General features: G+C 39.4%; 32 non-coding genes and 18 pseudogenes across 32 annotated transcripts; all 50 read left to right on the top strand.

The window, feature by feature from the left end:
• Positions 1-31: 31 nt before the first annotated feature.
• LOC146150937 (5S ribosomal RNA) lies at positions 32-150 on the top strand. The gene has a single exon (XR_014495241.1). It is a non-coding gene; the product is annotated as a 5S ribosomal RNA (ribosomal RNA).
• A 64-nt stretch (positions 151-214) lies between these two features.
• Positions 215-333, top strand: LOC146150936 (5S ribosomal RNA; annotated as a pseudogene).
• Positions 334-397: 64 nt separating this feature from the next.
• On the top strand, positions 398-516 carry LOC146150935 (5S ribosomal RNA). The gene has a single exon (XR_014495614.1). It is a non-coding gene; the product is annotated as a 5S ribosomal RNA (ribosomal RNA).
• A 65-nt stretch (positions 517-581) lies between these two features.
• Positions 582-700, top strand: LOC146150934 (5S ribosomal RNA; annotated as a pseudogene).
• Positions 701-765: 65 nt separating this feature from the next.
• Positions 766-884, top strand: LOC146150933 (5S ribosomal RNA). The gene has a single exon (XR_014496861.1). It is a non-coding gene; the product is annotated as a 5S ribosomal RNA (ribosomal RNA).
• A 65-nt stretch (positions 885-949) lies between these two features.
• On the top strand, positions 950-1,068 carry LOC146150932 (5S ribosomal RNA). The gene has a single exon (XR_014496874.1). It is a non-coding gene; the product is annotated as a 5S ribosomal RNA (ribosomal RNA).
• Positions 1,069-1,159: 91 nt separating this feature from the next.
• LOC146150931 (5S ribosomal RNA) lies at positions 1,160-1,278 on the top strand. Its single transcript, XR_014497292.1, has one exon. It is a non-coding gene; the product is annotated as a 5S ribosomal RNA (ribosomal RNA).
• Positions 1,279-1,343: 65 nt separating this feature from the next.
• On the top strand, positions 1,344-1,462 carry LOC146150930 (5S ribosomal RNA). Its single transcript, XR_014495454.1, has one exon. It is a non-coding gene; the product is annotated as a 5S ribosomal RNA (ribosomal RNA).
• Positions 1,463-1,527: 65 nt separating this feature from the next.
• On the top strand, positions 1,528-1,646 carry LOC146150929 (5S ribosomal RNA; annotated as a pseudogene).
• A 91-nt stretch (positions 1,647-1,737) lies between these two features.
• LOC146150928 (5S ribosomal RNA) lies at positions 1,738-1,856 on the top strand. The gene has a single exon (XR_014498116.1). It is a non-coding gene; the product is annotated as a 5S ribosomal RNA (ribosomal RNA).
• Positions 1,857-1,920: 64 nt separating this feature from the next.
• Positions 1,921-2,039, top strand: LOC146150927 (5S ribosomal RNA; annotated as a pseudogene).
• Positions 2,040-2,103: 64 nt separating this feature from the next.
• LOC146150926 (5S ribosomal RNA) lies at positions 2,104-2,222 on the top strand. Its single transcript, XR_014497091.1, has one exon. It is a non-coding gene; the product is annotated as a 5S ribosomal RNA (ribosomal RNA).
• Positions 2,223-2,286: 64 nt separating this feature from the next.
• LOC146150925 (5S ribosomal RNA) lies at positions 2,287-2,405 on the top strand (annotated as a pseudogene).
• A 64-nt stretch (positions 2,406-2,469) lies between these two features.
• Positions 2,470-2,588, top strand: LOC146150924 (5S ribosomal RNA; annotated as a pseudogene).
• A 64-nt stretch (positions 2,589-2,652) lies between these two features.
• LOC146150923 (5S ribosomal RNA) lies at positions 2,653-2,771 on the top strand. Its single transcript, XR_014495926.1, has one exon. It is a non-coding gene; the product is annotated as a 5S ribosomal RNA (ribosomal RNA).
• A 64-nt stretch (positions 2,772-2,835) lies between these two features.
• On the top strand, positions 2,836-2,954 carry LOC146150922 (5S ribosomal RNA; annotated as a pseudogene).
• A 64-nt stretch (positions 2,955-3,018) lies between these two features.
• Positions 3,019-3,137, top strand: LOC146150921 (5S ribosomal RNA). The gene has a single exon (XR_014495613.1). It is a non-coding gene; the product is annotated as a 5S ribosomal RNA (ribosomal RNA).
• A 65-nt stretch (positions 3,138-3,202) lies between these two features.
• LOC146150920 (5S ribosomal RNA) lies at positions 3,203-3,321 on the top strand. Its single transcript, XR_014496212.1, has one exon. It is a non-coding gene; the product is annotated as a 5S ribosomal RNA (ribosomal RNA).
• Positions 3,322-3,385: 64 nt separating this feature from the next.
• Positions 3,386-3,504, top strand: LOC146150919 (5S ribosomal RNA; annotated as a pseudogene).
• Positions 3,505-3,578: 74 nt separating this feature from the next.
• Positions 3,579-3,696, top strand: LOC146150918 (5S ribosomal RNA; annotated as a pseudogene).
• A 74-nt stretch (positions 3,697-3,770) lies between these two features.
• LOC146150917 (5S ribosomal RNA) lies at positions 3,771-3,889 on the top strand (annotated as a pseudogene).
• Positions 3,890-3,953: 64 nt separating this feature from the next.
• On the top strand, positions 3,954-4,072 carry LOC146150916 (5S ribosomal RNA; annotated as a pseudogene).
• A 64-nt stretch (positions 4,073-4,136) lies between these two features.
• On the top strand, positions 4,137-4,255 carry LOC146150915 (5S ribosomal RNA; annotated as a pseudogene).
• A 64-nt stretch (positions 4,256-4,319) lies between these two features.
• LOC146150914 (5S ribosomal RNA) lies at positions 4,320-4,438 on the top strand (annotated as a pseudogene).
• A 65-nt stretch (positions 4,439-4,503) lies between these two features.
• Positions 4,504-4,622, top strand: LOC146150913 (5S ribosomal RNA). Its single transcript, XR_014496860.1, has one exon. It is a non-coding gene; the product is annotated as a 5S ribosomal RNA (ribosomal RNA).
• Positions 4,623-4,687: 65 nt separating this feature from the next.
• On the top strand, positions 4,688-4,806 carry LOC146150912 (5S ribosomal RNA). The gene has a single exon (XR_014496873.1). It is a non-coding gene; the product is annotated as a 5S ribosomal RNA (ribosomal RNA).
• A 91-nt stretch (positions 4,807-4,897) lies between these two features.
• LOC146150911 (5S ribosomal RNA) lies at positions 4,898-5,016 on the top strand. The gene has a single exon (XR_014495458.1). It is a non-coding gene; the product is annotated as a 5S ribosomal RNA (ribosomal RNA).
• A 65-nt stretch (positions 5,017-5,081) lies between these two features.
• Positions 5,082-5,200, top strand: LOC146150910 (5S ribosomal RNA). The gene has a single exon (XR_014498454.1). It is a non-coding gene; the product is annotated as a 5S ribosomal RNA (ribosomal RNA).
• A 64-nt stretch (positions 5,201-5,264) lies between these two features.
• Positions 5,265-5,383, top strand: LOC146150909 (5S ribosomal RNA). The gene has a single exon (XR_014498430.1). It is a non-coding gene; the product is annotated as a 5S ribosomal RNA (ribosomal RNA).
• Positions 5,384-5,447: 64 nt separating this feature from the next.
• On the top strand, positions 5,448-5,566 carry LOC146150908 (5S ribosomal RNA). Its single transcript, XR_014497776.1, has one exon. It is a non-coding gene; the product is annotated as a 5S ribosomal RNA (ribosomal RNA).
• A 64-nt stretch (positions 5,567-5,630) lies between these two features.
• LOC146150907 (5S ribosomal RNA) lies at positions 5,631-5,749 on the top strand. The gene has a single exon (XR_014497116.1). It is a non-coding gene; the product is annotated as a 5S ribosomal RNA (ribosomal RNA).
• A 65-nt stretch (positions 5,750-5,814) lies between these two features.
• On the top strand, positions 5,815-5,933 carry LOC146150906 (5S ribosomal RNA). Its single transcript, XR_014496872.1, has one exon. It is a non-coding gene; the product is annotated as a 5S ribosomal RNA (ribosomal RNA).
• A 91-nt stretch (positions 5,934-6,024) lies between these two features.
• LOC146150905 (5S ribosomal RNA) lies at positions 6,025-6,143 on the top strand. Its single transcript, XR_014495888.1, has one exon. It is a non-coding gene; the product is annotated as a 5S ribosomal RNA (ribosomal RNA).
• A 64-nt stretch (positions 6,144-6,207) lies between these two features.
• Positions 6,208-6,326, top strand: LOC146150904 (5S ribosomal RNA; annotated as a pseudogene).
• Positions 6,327-6,390: 64 nt separating this feature from the next.
• LOC146150903 (5S ribosomal RNA) lies at positions 6,391-6,509 on the top strand. The gene has a single exon (XR_014497090.1). It is a non-coding gene; the product is annotated as a 5S ribosomal RNA (ribosomal RNA).
• A 65-nt stretch (positions 6,510-6,574) lies between these two features.
• Positions 6,575-6,693, top strand: LOC146150902 (5S ribosomal RNA). The gene has a single exon (XR_014495453.1). It is a non-coding gene; the product is annotated as a 5S ribosomal RNA (ribosomal RNA).
• A 65-nt stretch (positions 6,694-6,758) lies between these two features.
• Positions 6,759-6,877, top strand: LOC146150901 (5S ribosomal RNA). The gene has a single exon (XR_014496871.1). It is a non-coding gene; the product is annotated as a 5S ribosomal RNA (ribosomal RNA).
• A 91-nt stretch (positions 6,878-6,968) lies between these two features.
• LOC146150900 (5S ribosomal RNA) lies at positions 6,969-7,087 on the top strand. The gene has a single exon (XR_014495887.1). It is a non-coding gene; the product is annotated as a 5S ribosomal RNA (ribosomal RNA).
• A 64-nt stretch (positions 7,088-7,151) lies between these two features.
• LOC146150899 (5S ribosomal RNA) lies at positions 7,152-7,270 on the top strand (annotated as a pseudogene).
• Positions 7,271-7,334: 64 nt separating this feature from the next.
• LOC146150898 (5S ribosomal RNA) lies at positions 7,335-7,453 on the top strand. The gene has a single exon (XR_014497089.1). It is a non-coding gene; the product is annotated as a 5S ribosomal RNA (ribosomal RNA).
• Positions 7,454-7,517: 64 nt separating this feature from the next.
• LOC146150897 (5S ribosomal RNA) lies at positions 7,518-7,636 on the top strand. Its single transcript, XR_014497775.1, has one exon. It is a non-coding gene; the product is annotated as a 5S ribosomal RNA (ribosomal RNA).
• Positions 7,637-7,700: 64 nt separating this feature from the next.
• LOC146150896 (5S ribosomal RNA) lies at positions 7,701-7,819 on the top strand. Its single transcript, XR_014498419.1, has one exon. It is a non-coding gene; the product is annotated as a 5S ribosomal RNA (ribosomal RNA).
• A 64-nt stretch (positions 7,820-7,883) lies between these two features.
• Positions 7,884-8,002, top strand: LOC146150895 (5S ribosomal RNA; annotated as a pseudogene).
• Positions 8,003-8,065: 63 nt separating this feature from the next.
• On the top strand, positions 8,066-8,184 carry LOC146150894 (5S ribosomal RNA; annotated as a pseudogene).
• A 64-nt stretch (positions 8,185-8,248) lies between these two features.
• On the top strand, positions 8,249-8,367 carry LOC146150893 (5S ribosomal RNA). Its single transcript, XR_014498395.1, has one exon. It is a non-coding gene; the product is annotated as a 5S ribosomal RNA (ribosomal RNA).
• Positions 8,368-8,431: 64 nt separating this feature from the next.
• On the top strand, positions 8,432-8,550 carry LOC146150892 (5S ribosomal RNA). Its single transcript, XR_014495602.1, has one exon. It is a non-coding gene; the product is annotated as a 5S ribosomal RNA (ribosomal RNA).
• A 64-nt stretch (positions 8,551-8,614) lies between these two features.
• On the top strand, positions 8,615-8,733 carry LOC146150891 (5S ribosomal RNA; annotated as a pseudogene).
• A 64-nt stretch (positions 8,734-8,797) lies between these two features.
• LOC146150890 (5S ribosomal RNA) lies at positions 8,798-8,916 on the top strand. Its single transcript, XR_014497088.1, has one exon. It is a non-coding gene; the product is annotated as a 5S ribosomal RNA (ribosomal RNA).
• A 64-nt stretch (positions 8,917-8,980) lies between these two features.
• LOC146150889 (5S ribosomal RNA) lies at positions 8,981-9,099 on the top strand. Its single transcript, XR_014497774.1, has one exon. It is a non-coding gene; the product is annotated as a 5S ribosomal RNA (ribosomal RNA).
• Positions 9,100-9,163: 64 nt separating this feature from the next.
• On the top strand, positions 9,164-9,282 carry LOC146150888 (5S ribosomal RNA). Its single transcript, XR_014498418.1, has one exon. It is a non-coding gene; the product is annotated as a 5S ribosomal RNA (ribosomal RNA).
• The last annotated feature ends 12 nt before the right edge of the window (positions 9,283-9,294 follow it).

The following is a 9,294-nucleotide window of genomic DNA, read 5'->3' as shown; positions in this document are numbered from 1 at the left end:
GATTTTAGACCAAAAAATGTTGACCAATACTGTCTACGACCATACCAGGTTGAAAGCACCCGATCTCGTCCGATCTCGGAAGTTAAGCAACGTCGGGATTGGTTAGTACTTGGATGGGTGACCGCCTAGGAATACCAATTGTCGTAGGCAAAATATGATTTATTCAAGTTTTTACATTTTTAAATAGATTAGACCATAAATGTTGACCAATACTGTCTACGACCATACCAGGTTGAATGCACCCGATCTCGTCCGATCTCGGAAGTTAAGCAACGTCGGGATTGGTTAGTACTTGGATAGGTGAGGGCCTAGGAATACCAATTGTCGTAGGCACAATATGATTTATTGAAGTTTTTACATTTTTAAATAGATTAGACCATAAATGTTGAGCAATACCGACTACGACCATACCAGGTTGAATGCACCCGATCTCGTCCGATCTCGGAAGTTAAGCAACGTCGGGATTGGTTAGTACTTGGATGGGTGACCGCCTAGGAATACCAATTGTCGTAGGCTAAATATGATTTATTCAAGTTTTTACATTTTTAAATAGATTAGACCAAAATATGTTGACCAATACTGGCTACGACCATACCAGGTTGAATGCACCCGATCCCGTCCGATCTCGGAAGTTAAGAAACGTCGGGATTGGTTAGTACTTGGATGGGTGACCGCCTAGGAATACCAATTGTCGTATGCAATATATGATTTATTTAAGTTTTTACATTTTTAAATAGATTAGACCAAAAAATGTTGAGCAATACTGCCTTCGACCATACCATGTTGAATGAACCCGATCTCGTCCGATCTCGGAAGTTAAGCAACGTCGGGATTGGTTAGTACTTGGATGGGTGACCGCCTAGGAATACCAATTGTCGTAGGCAATATATGATTTATTTAAGTTTTTACATTTTTAAATAGATTAGACCAAAAAATGTTGAGCAATACTGCCTTCGACCATACCATGTTGAATGCACCCGATCTCGTCCGATCTCGAAAGTTAAGCAACGTCGGGATTGGTTAGTACTTGGATGGGTGACCGCCTAGGAATACCAATTGTCGTAGGCAAAATATGATTTATTAAAGTTTTTATTCTTTTAAATATATTTAAATGTCAACATTTTTAAAGATTTTAGACCAAAAAATGTTGACCAATACTGTCTACGACCATACCAGGTTGAAAGCACCCGATCTCGTCCGATCTCGGAAGTTAAGCAACGTCGGGATTGGTTAGCACTTGGATGGGTGACCGCCTAGGAATACCAATTGTCGTAGGCAAAATATGATTTATTTAAGTTTTTACATTTTTAAATAGATTAGACCAAAAAATGTTGAGCAATACTGCCTTCGACCATACCATGTTGAATGCACCCGATCTCGTCCGATCTCGGAAGTTAAGCAACGTCGGGATTGGTTAGTACTTGGATGGGTGACCGCCTAGGAATACCAATTGTCGTAGGCAATATATGATTTATTTAAGTTTTTACATTTTGAAATAGATTAGACCAAAAAATGTTGAGCAATACTGGCTTCGACCATACCATGTTGAATGCACCCGATCTCGTCCGATCTCGAAAGTTAAGCAACGTCGGGATTGGTTAGTACTTGCATGGGTGACCGCCTAGGAATACCAATTGTCGTAGGCAAAATATGATTTATTTAAGTTTTTATTCTTTTAAATATATTTAAATGTTAACATTTTTAAAGATTTTAGACCAAAAAATGTTGACCAATACTTTCTACGACCATACCAGGTTGGAAGCACCAGATCTCGTCCGATCTCGGAAGTTAAGCAACGTCGGGATTGGTTAGTACTTGGATGGGTGACCGCCTAGGAATACCAATTGTCGTAGGCAAAATATGATTTATTCAATTTTTACATTTTTAAATAGATTAGACCAAAAAATGTTGACCAATACTGGCTACGACCATACCAGGTTGAAAGCACCCGATCTCGTCCGATCTCGGAATTTAAGCAACGTCTGGATTGGTTAGTACTTGGATGGGTGTCCGCCTAGGAATACCAATTGTCGTAGGCACAATATGACTTATTTAAGTTTTTACATTTTTAAATAGATTAGACCATAAATGTTGACCAATACTGTCTACGACCATACCAGCTTGAATGCACCCGATCTCGTCCGATCTCGGAAGTTAAGCAACGTCGGGATTGGTTAGTACTTGGATGGGTGACCGCCTAGGAATACCAATTGTCGTAGGCAAAATATGATTTATTTAAGTTTTTACTTTTTTAAATAGATTAGACATAAAATGTTGAGAAATACTGCTTACGACCATACCAGGTTGAATGCACCCGATCTCGTCCGAGCTCGGAAGTTAAGCAACGTCTGGATTGGTTAGTACTTGGATGGGTGACCGCCTAGGAATACCAATTGTCGTAGGCACAATATGACTTATTTAAGTTTTTACATTTTTAAATAGATTAGACCATAAATGTTGACCAATACTGTCTACGACCATACCAGCTTGAATGCACCCGATCTCGTCCGATCTCGGAAATTAAGCAACGTCGGGATTGGTTAGTACTTGGATGGGTGACCGCCTAGGAATACCATTTGTCGTAGGCAAAATATGATTTATTTAAGTTTTTACTTTTTTAAATAGATTATACATAAAATGTTGAGAAATACTGCTTACGACCATACCAGGTTGAATGCACCCGATCTCGTCCGATCTCGGAAGTTAAGCAACATCGGGATTGGTTAGTACTTGGATGGGTGACCGCCTAGGAATACCAATTGTCGTAGGCACAATATGATTTATTCAAGTTTTTACATTTTTAAATAGATTAGACCATAAATGTTGACCAATACTGTCTACGACCATACCAGGTTGAATGCACCCGATCTCGTCCGATCTCGGAAGTTAAGCAACGTCGGGATTGGTTAGTACTTGGATAGGTGAGGGCCTAGGAATACCAATTGTCGTAGGCACAATATGATTTATTAAAGTTTTTACATTTTTAAATAGATTAGACCATAAATGTTCAGCAATACCGACTACGACCATACCAGGTTGAATGCACCCGATCTCGTCCGATCTCGGAAGTTAAGCAACGTCGGGATTGGTTAGTACTTGGATGGGTGACCGCCTAGGAATACCAATTGTCGTAGGCTAAATATGATTTATTCAAGTTTTTACATTTTTAAATAGATTAGACCAAAATATGTTGACCAATACTGGCTACGACCATACCAGGTTGAATGCACCCGATCTCGTCCGATCTCGGAAGTTAAGCAACGTCGGGATTGGTTAGTACTTGGATGGGTGACCGCCTAGGAATACCAATTGTCGTAGGCAATATATGATTTATTTAAGTTTTTACATTTTTAAATAGATTAGAACATAAATGTTGACCAATACCGACTACGACCATACCAGGTTGAATGCACCCGATCTCGTCCGATCTCGGAAGTTAAGCAACATCGGGATTGGTTGCTACTTGGATGGGTGACCGCATAGGAATACCAATTGTCGTAGGCACAATATGATTTATTTAAGTTTTTACATTTTTAAATAGATTAGACCATAAATGACATAAAATGTTGAGAAATACTGCTTATGACCATACCAGGTTGAATGCACCCGATCTCGTCCGATCTCGGAAGTTAAGCAACGTCGGGATTGATAGTACTTGGATGGGTGACCGCACAGGAATTACAATTGTCATAGGCAAAAAATGATTTTTAAAATATATTTAATCGTTTACATTTTTAAAGAATTCATACCAAAAAATGTTGGCCAATACTGTCTGCGACCATACCAGGTTGAATGCACCCGATCTCGTCCGATCTCGGAAGTTAAGCAACGTCGTGATTGGTTGGTACTTGGATGGGTGACCGCCTAGGAATACCAATTGTCGTAGGCAAAATATGATTTATTTAAGTTTTTACTTTTTTAATTAGATTAGACATAAAATGTTGAGAAATACTGCTTTTGACCATACCAGGTTGAATGCACCCGATCTCGTCCGATCTCGGATGTTAAGCAACGTCGGGATTGGTGAGTACTTGGATGGGTGACCGCCTAGGAATACCAATTGTCGTAGGCACAATATGATGTATTTAAGTTTTTACATTTTTAAATAGATTAGACCATAAATGTTGACCAATACTGTCTGCGACCATACCAGGTTGAATGCACCCGATCTCGTCCGATCTCGGAAGTTTAGCAACGTCGGGATTGGTTAGTACTTGGATGGCTGACCGCCTAGGAATACCAATTGTCGTAGGCACAATATGATTTATTTAAGTTTTTACATTTTTAAATAGATTAGACCATAAATGTTGACCAATACTGACTACGACCATACCAGGTTGAATGCACCCGATCCCGTCCGATCTCGGAAGTTAAGAAACGTCGGGATTGGTTAGTACTTGGATGGGTGACCGCCTAGGAATACCAATTGTCGTATGCAATATATGATTTATTTAAGTTTTTACATTTTTAAATAGATTAGACCAAAAAATGTTGAGCAATACTGCCTTCGACCATACCATGTTGAATGAACCCGATCTCGTCCGATCTCGGAAGTTAAGCAACGTCGGGATTGGTTAGTACTTGGATGGGTGACCGCCTAGGAATACCAATTGTCGTAGGCAATATATGATTTATTTAAGTTTTTACATTTTTAAATAGATTAGACCAAAAAATGTTGAGCAATACTGCCTTCGACCATACCATGTTGAATGCACCCGATCTCGTCCGATCTCGAAAGTTAAGCAACGTCGGGATTGGTTAGTACTTGGATGGGTGACCGCCTAGGAATACCAATTGTCGTAGGCAAAATATGATTTATTTAAGTTTTTATTGTTTTAAATATATTTAAATGTCAACATTTTGAAAGATTTTAGACCAAAAAATGTTGACCAATACTGTCTACGACCATACCTGGTTGAAAGCACCCGATCTCGTCCGATCTCGGAAGTTAAGCAACGTCGGGATTGGTTAGTACTTGGATGGGTGACCGCCTAGGAATACCAATTGTCGTAGGCAAAATATGATTTATTCAAGTTTTTACATTTTTAAATAGATTAGACCAAAAAATGTTGACCAATACTGGCTACGACCATACCAGGTTGAAAGCACCCGATCTCGTCCGATCTCGGAAGTTAAGCAACGTCTGGATTGGTTAGTACTTGGATGGGTGACCGCCTAGGAATACCAATTGTCGTAGGCACAATATGACTTATTTAAGTTTTTACATTTTTAAATAGATTAGACCATAAATGTTGACCAATACTGTCTACGACCATACCAGCTTGAATGCACCCGATCTCGTCCGATCTCGGAAGTTAAGCAACGTCGGGATTGGTTAGTACTTGGATGGTTGACCGCCTAGGAATACCAATTGTCGTAGGCAAAATAGGATTTATTTAAGTTTTTACTTTTTTAAATAGATTAGACATAAAATGTTGAGAAATACTGCTTACGACCATACCAGGTTGAATGCACCCGATCTCGTCCGATCTCGGAAGTTAAGCAACGTCTGGATTGGTTAGTACTTGGATGGGTGACCGCCTAGGAATACCAATTGTCGTAGGCACAATATGACTTATTTAAGTTTTTACATTTTTAAATAGATTAGACCATAAATGTTGACCAATACTGTCTACGACCATACCAGGTTGAATGCACCCGATCTCGTCCGATCTCGGAAGTTAAGCAACGTCGGGATTGGTTAGTACTTGGATGGGTGACCGCCTAGGAATACCAATTGTCGTAGGCAATATATGATTTATTTAAGTTTTTACATTTTTAAATAGATTAGACCAAAAAATGTTGAGCAATACTGCCTTCGACCATACCATGTTGAATGCACCCGATCTCGTCCGATCTCGAAAGTTAAGCAACGTCGGGATTGGTTAGTACTTGGATGGGTGACCGCCTAGGAATACCAATTGTCGTAGGCAAAATATGATTTATTTAAGTTTTTATTCTTTTAAATATATTTAAATGTTAACATTTTTAAAGATTTTAGACCATAAAATGTTGACCAATACTTTCTACGACCATACCAGGTTGAAAGCACCCGATCTCGTCCGATCTCGGAAGTTAAGCAACGTCGGGATTGGTTAGTACTTGGATGGGTGACCGCCTAGGAATACCAATTGTCGTAGGCAAAATATGATTTATTCAATTTTTACATTTTTAAATAGATTAGACCAAAAAATGTTGACCAATACTGGCTACGACCATACCAGGTTGAAAGCACCCGATCTCGTCCGATCTCGGAATTTAAGCAACGTCTGGATTGGTTAGTACTTGGATGGGTGTCCGCCTAGGAATACCAATTGTCGTAGGCACAATATGATTTATTTAAGTTTTTACATTTTTAAATAGATTAGACCATAAATGTTGACCAATACTGTCTACGACCATACCAGCTTGAATGCACCCGATCTCGTCCGATCTCGGAAGTTAAGCAACGTCGGGATTGGTTAGTACTTGGATGGGTGACCGCCTAGGAATACCAATTGTCGTAGGCAATATATGATTTATTTAAGTTTTTACATTTTTAAATAGATTAGACCAAAAAATGTTGAGCAATACTGCCTTCGACCATACCATGTTGAATGCACCCGATCTCGTCCGATCTCGGAAGTTAAGCAACGTCGGGATTGGTTAGTACTTGGATGGGTGACCGCCTAGGAATACCAATTGTCGTAGGCAATATATGATTTATTTAAGTTTTTACATTTTTAAATAGATTAGACCAAAAAATGTTGAGCAATACTGCCTTCGACCATACCATGTTGAATGCACCCGATCTCGTCCGATCTCGAAAGTTAAGCAACGTCGGGATTGGTTAGTACTTGGATGGGTGACCGCCTAGGAATACCAATTGTCGTAGGCAAAATATGATTTATTTAAGTTTTTATTCTTTTAAATATATTTAAATGTTAACATTTTTAAAGATTTTAGACCAAAAAATGTTGACCAATACTTTCTACGACCATACCAGGTTGAAAGCACCCGATCTCGTCCGATCTCGGAAGTTAAGCAACGTCGGGATTGGTTAGTACTTGGATGGGTGACCGCCTAGGAATACCAATTGTCGTAGGCAAAATATGATTTATTCAATTTTTACATTTTTAAATAGATTAGACCAAAAAATGTTGACCAATACTGGCTACGACCATACCAGGTTGAAAGCACCCGATCTCGTCCGATCTCGGAATTTAAGCAACGTCTGGATTGGTTAGTACTTGGATGGGTGTCCGCCTAGGAATACCAATTGTCGTAGGCACAATATGACTTATTTAAGTTTTTACATTTTTAAATAGATTAGACCATAAATGTTGACCAATACTGTCTACGACCATACCAGCTTGAATGCACCCGATCTCGTCCGATCTCGGAAGTTAAGCAACGTCGGGATTGGTTAGTACTTGGATGGGTGACCGCCTAGGAATACCAATTGTCGTAGGCAAAATATGATTTATTTAAGTTTTTACTTTTTTAAATAGATTAGACATAAAATGTTGAGAAATACTGCTTACGACCATACCAGGTTGAATGCACCCGATCTCGTCCGATCTCGGAAGTTAAGCAACGTCTGGATTGGTTAGTACTTGGATGGGTGACCGCCTAGGAATACCAATTGTCGTAGGCACAATATGACTTATTTAAGTTTTTACATTTTTAAATAGATTAGACCATAAATGTTGACCAATACTGTCTACGACCATACCAGCTTGAATGCACCCGATCTCGTCCGATCTCGGAAGTTAAGCAACGTCGGGATTGGTTAGTACTTGGATGGGTGACCGCCTAGGAATACCATTTGTCGTAGGCAAAATATGATTTATTTAAGTTTTTACTTTTTTAAATAGATTATACATAAAATGTTGAGAAATACTGCTTACGACCATACCAGGTTGAATGCACCCGATCTCGTCCGATCTCGGAAGTTAAGCAACATCGGGATTGGTTGCTACTTGGATGGGTGACCGCATAGGAATACCAATTGTCGTAGGCAAAATATGATTTATTTAAGTTTTTACTTTTTTAATTAGATTAGACATAAATGTTGAGAAATACTGCTTTCGACCATACCAGGTTGAATGCACCCGATCTCGTCCGATCTCGGATGTTAAGCAACATCGGGATTGGTTGCTACTTGGATGGGTGACCGCCTAGGAATACCAATTGTCGTAGGCACAATATGATTTATTTAAGTTTTTACATTTTTAAATAGATTAGACCATAAATGTTGACCAATACTGTCTACGACCATACCAGGTTGAATGCACCCGATCTCGTCCGATCTCGGAAGTTAAGCAACGTCGGGATTGGTTAGTACTTGGATGGGTCACCGCCTAGGATTACCAATTGTCGTAGGCACAATACGATTTATTTAAGTTTTTACATTTTTAAATAGATTAGACCATAAATGTTGACCAATACTGACTACGACCATACCAGGTTGAAAGCACCCGATCTCGTCCGATCTCGGAAGTTAAGCAACGTCGGGATTGGTTAGTACTTGGATGGGTGACCGCCTAGGAATACCAATTGTCGTAGGCAAAATATGATTTATTCAATTTTTACATTTTTAAATAGATTAGACCAAAAAATGTTGACCAATACTGGCTACGACCATACCAGGTTGAAAGCACCCGATCTCGTCCGATCTCGGAATTTAAGCAACGTCTGGATTGGTTAGTACTTGGATGGGTGTCCGCCTAGGAATACCAATTGTCGTAGGCACAATATGACTTATTTAAGTTTTTACATTTTTAAATAGATTAGACCATAAATGTTGACCAATACTGTCTACGACCATACCAGCTTGAATGCACCCGATCTCGTCCGATCTCGGAAGTTAAGCAACGTCGGGATTGGTTAGTACTTGGATGGGTGACCGCCTAGGAATACCAATTGTCGTAGGCAAAATATGATTTATTTAAGTTTTTACTTTTTTAAATAGATTAGACATAAAATGTTGAGAAATACTGCTTACGACCATACCAGGTTGAATGCACCCGATCTCGTCCGATCTCGGAAGTTAAGCAACGTCTGGATTGGTTAGTACTTGGATGGGTGACCGCCTAGGAATACCAATTGTCGTAGGCACAATATGACTTATTTAAGTTTTTACATTTTTAAATAGATTAGACCATAAATGTTGACCAATACTGTCTACGACCATACCAGCTTGAATGCACCCGATCTCGTCCGATCTCGGAAGTTAAGCAACGTCGGGATTGGTTAGTACTTGGATGGGTGACCGCCTAGGAATACCATTTGTCGTAGGCAAAATATGATTTA

Source organism: Ascidiella aspersa, chromosome 4 (genome assembly GCF_963924565.1).
Source record: "Ascidiella aspersa chromosome 4, kaAscAspe10.2, whole genome shotgun sequence".
Lineage (NCBI taxonomy): Eukaryota > Metazoa > Chordata > Ascidiacea > Phlebobranchia > Ascidiidae > Ascidiella > Ascidiella aspersa.
This window is presented reverse-complemented; position numbering and strand designations above follow the sequence as displayed.